Here is a 9,027-nt window from a genome sequence, read left to right on the forward strand (position 1 = left end):
TTGCACTTCTTTATTCCACCACCAAGATTCCTTAAGGTTAGAGGCTCTCCCATTTGTCTCTCCAAGCACTACCTTTGCTGTGTTTCTCAGGGCATTAGCCATTTCTCTCCACATTTGATTTGTCTGTCTTTCTCCATTCCATTCTCTTCTACCCCTTAATTTTTCTTTGAAGATTAGTTGTTTCTCCCCTTTTAAATCCCACCACCTGATTCTTGGATTTTGTTTTATGTGATTTTTTTTCTTCCAATTTCTTACTTGGACGTCAAGTACTAAAAGTCTATGTTGAATAGTCAAACACTCTTCTGGTATCACCTTACAATCCCTACAACATACCCGGTCCTCTTGTCTCATGAGGAAGTAATCTATTTGGGTGCTTAATGTGACATTTTTATATGTGATTAAGTGTTCGTCCCGTTTTTTGAACCTAGTATTGGTTATGATGAGCCCATATGCCATTGCAAAATCTAGAATAGACTTACCCTCATTATTAATTTCCCCGAATCCATACCCTTCATGTACCTCTCTATAGTCGTTTCCGTCTCTACCCACATGACCATTTAAGTCACCTCCTATAATCACTTTCTCTCCTCTTGGTATCATTTGTATGAGTCCCTCTAGGTCCTCCCAGAATTTTGCTTTTATCTCCTCACCTAACCCCGCCTGTGGTGCATATGTACTAAAGATATTCATAGTCATTCTTCCTAGAATAACCTTCATCATAATAATCATATCCCCTATTCTTTTTACATCCATTACCTCATCTACTAAGCTTTTATCCATAATGATCCTCACTCCATTTTATGTTCGATCATTTTCTGTGTACCATATTTTATATCCATTTTCTGACAAAGTTTTTGCTTTTTTCCCTACCCATCTCGTCTCTTGAAGGCACATAATATTAATCTTTCTCCTAATCATCACATCTACCACTTCCATAGCTTTGCCTGTTAATGTTCCTATGTTCCATGATCCAATCCTTAATCTATGATTTTGTTTTTGGCTTTGACTTTGAATTTGATTTTGTTTTTGATTTTGATTTTGTTTTTGGTTTTGGTTTTAATTTTGATTTTGTTTTTGGTTTTGATTTTGATTTTGATTTTGATGTTGGACTAACTTCTTTACCCACATCCATCCAAGCAAATGCGAAAACTCTTGCTCATTTGTCACTACATCCGGGCGCCGATGCAGCAGCCCTAGCTCACTTGACACTACACGCGGGCAGTGTAGCGCGTCGCTATGAAGGGTTACGCCTATGCCCAAACGTTTTTTCATAATTTGTCTAGAGTTCATGTTTTGGATCCGACTAAGTTTTACGTTGGTTGTCGGCTACCTAACACAACCCTCCTCCTTTATCCGGGTTTGGGACCGACAGTGGATAACATCTCCAGGCGGAGTTACATGATGCCTTTCAATAAATGGCTTAAAATTAAAAAGAACATATGAAACTGCATATAAAACTCTCATTCTATACATAAAAAGTTGTATATTAATTTGCAGACATATTTTTACACAAATAAATGATAAAATTATTTAAAATTTTAGCATTAAGTTGTATCCACCGATGTTTGGGCGTGCAACTTAGAGGAGCCTACACTTGAATGCATAGTCATGTAAAATAAAATTGCACCCTTGACTATGACATTTTTATCATATAAAGATCACTGTAAATTTAGAATGATTCAACAGCTTTCTTCTTTTAAACAAAATGATCACTTTTAGTTCACTGTCAACGAGTTGAGGCCACTAAATTACCAGACCATGTTGGGTCGGCAGCCTTAAGGCTCGCAGCGGCGAGGGCTGGAACATGCAACACTGCAGTACCAATTCTTCCCCCCTTCCGCCAAGCTCCAAGCCGAAAGGCAATACAATTTAAGACCATTATATAATGAGGGATTAGCCTCACCACCCACAAAACTCTCAATTTATCTGTTTTCTTGCTCTTTGTGTCTCTCATAGACAAACAGACTTTACTGATGAAGAGTTCAATAACTTCGACATTTTAGCTTGGTTTGAAACAGCACAAGAAGTGATTGACTCTTACCTACGTCTTTCAAGGATTCCTGCAAAGTTGTGTTGTTCTTCTGAAGTGATCTCTTCCTCCTAGCTTCCTTAGATGCTGATTCTTTGTTTATGGATTTGTCTCACTATTTCCACTAATAATCTTTCTCTCAATTGTTTAGCAAGGATAGAGTAGATGTAGAAAACCAAGCACAAAATACCAAATTTCTCAATGATTTAAGAAATTCCAAAGAAGAAAGTATTGACTCCCATCCACACTAATTAAATTTTATACACTTTCAATTTTTTATATTGTAAGTTATATGCTTTTTATTTGTAAAATTTTTTACACTAAAAAAAGACGTTGATGTTTTATTCAATATAAGTTTATTGTTGAATTTTTAGTGTACTATTTGAAGTCTTATTTAAAATTATAATTATACTTTTAACTCTTTATTTGTCAACATATGTTGACACAATGAAAATAATTTGGATATTGTTCAATATATAGTAATATTTCAATGTATTATTTCAAATATTATACACTTAAAATTGTAACTTTGTAATTTAATTTTTCAATTTCAAAGTAAAAAAGCCCAGAAGTCCAGCTAGCACGACAGTACGACTGTTTGCAAGCGGGCTAACCTGGCAAGGCCCATCTAGACTGAGTCCTATTGGTAGTGTTGGGCCGGTCCCCCACATTGTTGGGCACGGTCTATATAGTACAGGCCCACCGACCCATTGGACATGTCTAGGGAACAACTCATTTAACATGTCTAGACTTGATAACATCTTCATGATACCTAATTTTATTTCATTTCTCGGTTCAAAAATAATGAAATTTGCCTTCAAAATTTGAAGATATTTATCCATATGCAACCTCTTTGAGCTATAGCTATTCCATTTCAACATGGAAAATAGTCCTGTTTCATTTGAGGGGAAGGTTGAGAAGCACTTCTTCCGTTTCACATGTCAAAAAGATTCAGTGCACGTTTCACCAATTTAGTATTTATCAATAGAAGGGCTTTGTTCTGATTTTCAGTATCATGATATAATAAATATGTTTTAACTATAGGACACATGATTAAAAAAAAACATTTATAAGAAAAACAATTTCCTTTTGTGCTTGTATGGATTTGAATTTCCCTTCCCACCTAGATTCAAAGCACTTAAAACCTAATTCCTGTCAAATTTTGAAAATTTATTCAAGAGAAAATAATTTGGAAATACATTTTTTATTCAGATAGCTGATACTTCTCTAATTGATTTGGGAAAGTTTCTTCTCTTCTAAATTCCTGATCATGCAAGTGTCATAAACAATCAACTAAGCTAAAACCAATTCTGATTCCAACAGTTGAATCACTACTCAAAACTTGAACCTAGTGTTTGTCCCCAGCAATGATTTAGAATGAGGATGACAATATTGATAAAAATGTATATGCGACTGAGTGGCGAGAAGACTAACCAATGAGAGATAAAGGAACAGGACAATGAAGCAAGCAATTCAAGAGCCACAATCGAAGGAGACCTTCAATTCTCGCCCATGCATTGAAGGCTTGAAGCAACGACGAGAATATAGAGATGAACTAAAGGATCAATAGCGACTTACTTGTATTCCTGAACAGAAAGATTGGCATCAGATCAGAAGAATTTACCGGGCGCGGGATCTAGGTTTTGAGCAACGGATGATTCAGCTCCACGAATCAAGAACAGGGAAGCAACTTATCAGCCGCAGTTACAGGCCCAACAACCTATATGAGGTTACGAGGCTCGCCCAGCCCAAAACAAAGGGAAGCAACCAAACGAGCCTCAATAAATCTAACAGTTGAGGAACACACGTGGGCTGAGGAAGCAAGCTCGGTTAGGCTCCAATCCATGCCTCAGCTTAAACCCATGAAGTTAGGTATTAACAAGTTAGGCTCCAATAAAAATAAATTGTACTAAGCTTTAATGACAGTGTCATAAATTGCTTCGCTTTTAATTTTACTTTAGCATGGTGAACAACCCGCCAAATAATGACCGGTAGAGCAAAATTGTTTACAAGAGTTAAAAAGATATGATTTTTTTTTTTTTAATAGATAAACATAACACTACTATCAGGCTACAACCATAAAGACAAATAGGATTGACAAAACAACCCAAACATGCAAGGGCCCGCCGAACCCATCTTGGTTAGGGCTAGGGGCAACAACCCTTGGTCTAGGTAGGGTTTAGGCATGTGTATTTTTTTGGCTATTTTCAATTAGGGTTGGGGCAATGATGGTATGTAACATTCCTATCCTAACCCAACTCCAATACTATATATATATATATATATATATATTATATATATTTACATGTAAAATATTATCCATTTTATTAATAAAAGCAAATAGGTCATTTTAAGTTTATGAAACTTTATTAATAAAATGAATTCCAAAATATTCTTTGGCATTTTACTTAAAAAATTATGTGAACAAGATTTGGAATGCATTTTTTTTTATTTGTATATATCTAACACGGGATATATTGTGCTTGATTTGAATTCAATGGTCATATTTGACATTTTTGATAGATGTGCTTGTTTTTTATATTGTAAACATTATGTTATACTTGGTTGGAATTTAGGAATAGTGATTTGATTGATCACTTTGATTGAAAACCATGTTGTACTTATTTGGTCCGTTTAAAATTTATTTGTAAATATAAAGTTTTTATGCTTTTAATATAGGACTAATTATGAAAATAATTTAATTTTTTTAACGAATTTATAATTTTATCCAATCATTTCAATTTTGATAATTAGATCAAAATTACTTCACTTTGGTGTAATTTTTATCCAACATGTAAAATCGATTTAGAAAAAATGTGTTTATACTAATTTGTCACAACGGATGTCATATAATAATAACATTTATGAGATCCATATATGCACATAAGTAAGAAAATATATAATTTGTGGCACATAATTTATTTATTTTTTATAAGTTAGATTTTTTTTCTTTATAAATATATATATCTCACAAATATTATTATTATATAACATTTTTTGTCAGTATGAAGATATTTTTTTTAAATTAATTTTACATATTTGATAAAATTACACTTAATGGAGTTAATTCGGGCTAATTGTCAAAATTGAAAAAATTTGATAAAATTATAAATTTAGGAAAAATATTGAATTATTTTTATGATTAATCTTTAATATATATATTTAAAATTAAAAAGATAATTATACAAGTATATTGTTAATAAAATTTTAAAAATTTAATTACATGGGGTCGGGGTTGGGGCACCCTGTCCGTGGCCCGCTCCCTATTGGGGTGGGGATGGGTTGAAAACCCCTACCCCATCAGGGTGGAAGGCGGGGTACGGGGGGGGGGGGGGGGAAGAAATAAGGACTCAGGGTAAAGGATGGGAATGCGTATGCCCCACTTGCACTTATTCAAATTCAGACAATTCTTGATCAATGAATGGTACACAATTCTTGATTAATGAATCATCATTCAATTCAACTTTAACATCATCAAACTTTTAGGTAGGGACAACAAATGAACAAATCTACTTTTACCTTTATTAGTCTATTTTTTTCTTTTTCTAATATATTTGTACTCATCATATAATATATTTTGTCTTTCGTCCTTGTATCTATTAAATTAAAGTTAAAAGAAAAATATATATATATTAAAATTTATCTTAAATTTTCAATCAAAATTTAACACATGTGATAAATTTTAATATATATATATAAATATAGGTACGGGTCAAAGACACCTCTTATGACTGACTGGTATTCACAAGGTGAAATAAATTCAATTCCGTAGCTTTCCTAGTTTATCAAATATACGTCAAATTGAGTAGAAATTGCCATTCCCAATTGAGCAGTCGATGTTTTCATAAGGTCGCCGGCAGAGGCAGCCAAGTTGTTAAGAGAGAACAGAAAGTCCACAAGCCGCCAAATTCTGGGCCGTCTTCAATGATGTTATAAGCAACTAATATTCATAATTACCAACTGTTTGCTTTTGCAAACCCTAACACGGCGCTTGAGAATCGTCACGCCCGCCAGCCACAACTGATATCGTGATGATTTTGGCGCGTTCCTGGCTCGGTAAAACCGTGTTCCGGTAGTGCTTCGTCTCCCACCTCGATCTCGACCAACTAATTGGCGAATCACAGCGAAAAGCGGACAACTAATTAGTGCCGCTGCTACATTGGCCAAATCTCGATCGAGATTTCATCGAGATTTGGGGAAAATGACAGGCGCTGATTCCGACTCAATTAGGTCTGGATCGCTTTTGGAGCCACGATTGTTGCTAATGGTCGAGAAGCTCGCGGGTAATGACGTGACTGTGAGGGGAGATGTTGGTTCGGTAGGGACGGCCACCACACTCCTCAGGTGAATGTGGTCAAGAATTGTTTAATCACTTCTTAGTTTATGCTTCGTTAATATTTTACTCTCCCTTCTTTATGGTTTGAATGTGATTGGCAAGAGTTTGAATTCCATTTGTGCAATTGCCAGTATGCGAGCTCCAAGTGGGATTCTGTGCTTTTCATGCTATTGGCTGACGCCTGACTGCATAATGAGAATGATATATATACAATTTTTTTATAAACACAATATCTGAGACCTGACTTTTATTTGTGGTTGAAACTATATTTACAATAGAAAGTTGTTCCAAAATATCTTCAAATAGTTTTTTAATACCCCAACAATTCAAAAGAGAGCCCACAATATTATATTTAAATAAGAATTAAAGTTTTAGAGGAACATAAGATGGTGGTACATGTGTACACATACAATTTAGCCCAATTGTCATAAGATTTCGTAGAACTTAAGGATATAGAGAGAGTTAGGGATGTTTTAAGTTTAGTATTATTCTAATGATTATCTTATTTATATTGGTAATAACTTGATGCATTGTGATAATCCCAAGTTAGGTGCTTATTGAAAGCTTAACAACAACCTTTAATACTTGCCTTAGTGTAAGGAAATACACATGATCTTTATGACTTTACTTTTTATTTACTTGGTATTGAACTTGTTTATTAGGGATTTTTATGAGAGCATTTTTTATAATTAAATTTAAAATATCTTCTTTCCAAGTACATGGACACAATAATATTATATCATTCTAGTGATGGGGCATTGGGCGTTGTACTCGTAACATTTGATGAGTATGAGCGATGGGTTCTTTTTTTTTTTTTTTTTTCTTTTAAAATGTTATTGGGGACTGATTTTTTAAAATTGTATATTGTAGGATGATGTTGTAGTGGCATTTTGGCAATTATGAGCGACTTTAATGAGTTTCTTTTCTTCCCACCTTATGAATATTAATGACATGCTCTATTACATGTGATACCATTCAATACGGGTATAGCCAAAAGATATACTAAAACCTAATGAAGGAATGTCTGTCTCGGCGGGACCACCCCCAAGTGCTATAGTTTTTTGGCTTTGTGTATACTTTGTTACATTTTCCGTCACTTTCTTCGGAAAAGGACCTTTAAGCTGTGGTTTGGTAAGACTCGTAATAAAGTAAGGGAAAGTATAGTGGCATTGCGTGTAACCCACAAATCATGATGTTGCCAAAGCATTAAACTACAAAGCATGTGATGCTGAGGTGGAAGAGGGCCTCAAGGACGAGGGAGATGCTTGGATACCCGAAGGTATCTCTCTCAGTCATTTCGTCGAACAGTTTGTTAGCAAACCAGAGCCGCCCTGCTTATGGCAGATTCTCTTCACTAATTATGCCCCCTTCTTTTCTCCCCTTTCTGATAGCTTGATAAAAGCTCTCAAACCTTCAATTCCCACCACTCCTTTTTGGGTTCACAAAACTTCAATAATGTCATCATATAACAGTAATAATTTGTATATATAAACTATGAAAAAGTTGTATACTTGTACATTACTCAATCTGCAATGGACCCAGCAAGCAAAACCTACCAAATTGTTACATGTGGACATTGCATAGACCCCCACTCAGCCATCAAAGAAAGCTGAAAATGTCACATAATAAAGGAGTCGATAGGAGACTGGCTGGCTTTCTTGTGGGCTTTCAACAAACAGAAACTTTTGATGGTTTCTTTTCTTTCTCCATTGTCTAGAGGTTTCCCTCGGCCATAGGAGAGTGATGCATGGAATCATGCCGATTGCCTAGCATTGTGCTTCCTGCTTCCACAACTCATTCCTTTCCCAAATGGGAAAAAGGAATTAGTCAATTACACAACTCACAGTAGCAAGGGTGAAGTGATTTTATTTATTTATTTGTTAGTGTGATTAAAAAGTTATGAGTTTGAATTATTAAAGTATTTTTTTTTTATTAATGTTAATATTTAATTTCATAATAGGTTAATTTGCTTGACTCCAAAATTTATCACTCTAAAAATGATAATATTATAAACAATTGAAATATTTTTTATTTTGTTAATACCAATATAATGATATAACTTTACTTTACAAAACCTAACCAACCAACAACAACTTTAATTTTAGTTACAAGTATTAATTTAGTAGTTATGTGTATATTAAAACGTCTTAAAGGTACTATCACCATTAAGACCTAACACGACCTAATCTAGCAATTGAGACAAAAATCAGAATATATTCTTTTTGCATATAAATATTTCTTGATGTAAAGACTTATTATTTAATTTCAAAAAACTCTCTATCAGGCAACCCGCAATTCAAAATTGTAATTACATTTTTTTTTTTTTTTACTTGATACAAATATTGTCCCCACTACCACCAAATTTTAGCACATTGAGATTCAAATTTGGTGTATGAATAAATATATAAGGATGAGTTGGAGGGCAAATGGGAAAACAAGTCAATGAATTGTATGTATTTTAGATCACATCCAATGTTCGCCACCAACCTACCACGGTACCACCCAAAGAAACAAGACGTTAGCCGCCAACTTGATTTGGACACTGAAAAGTAAGCTGGCCATTGCTTAGACCAGTCCCCACCCACATAGCCTCCAACTTCTTTACCAGCTAATATACAGATGTAAAACATGTCCCTTTCCCATAATGCCCCTTTCCTTGTCT

Source organism: Diospyros lotus, chromosome 3, assembly GCF_014633365.1.
Source record: "Diospyros lotus cultivar Yz01 chromosome 3, ASM1463336v1, whole genome shotgun sequence".
Lineage (NCBI taxonomy): Eukaryota > Viridiplantae > Streptophyta > Magnoliopsida > Ericales > Ebenaceae > Diospyros > Diospyros lotus.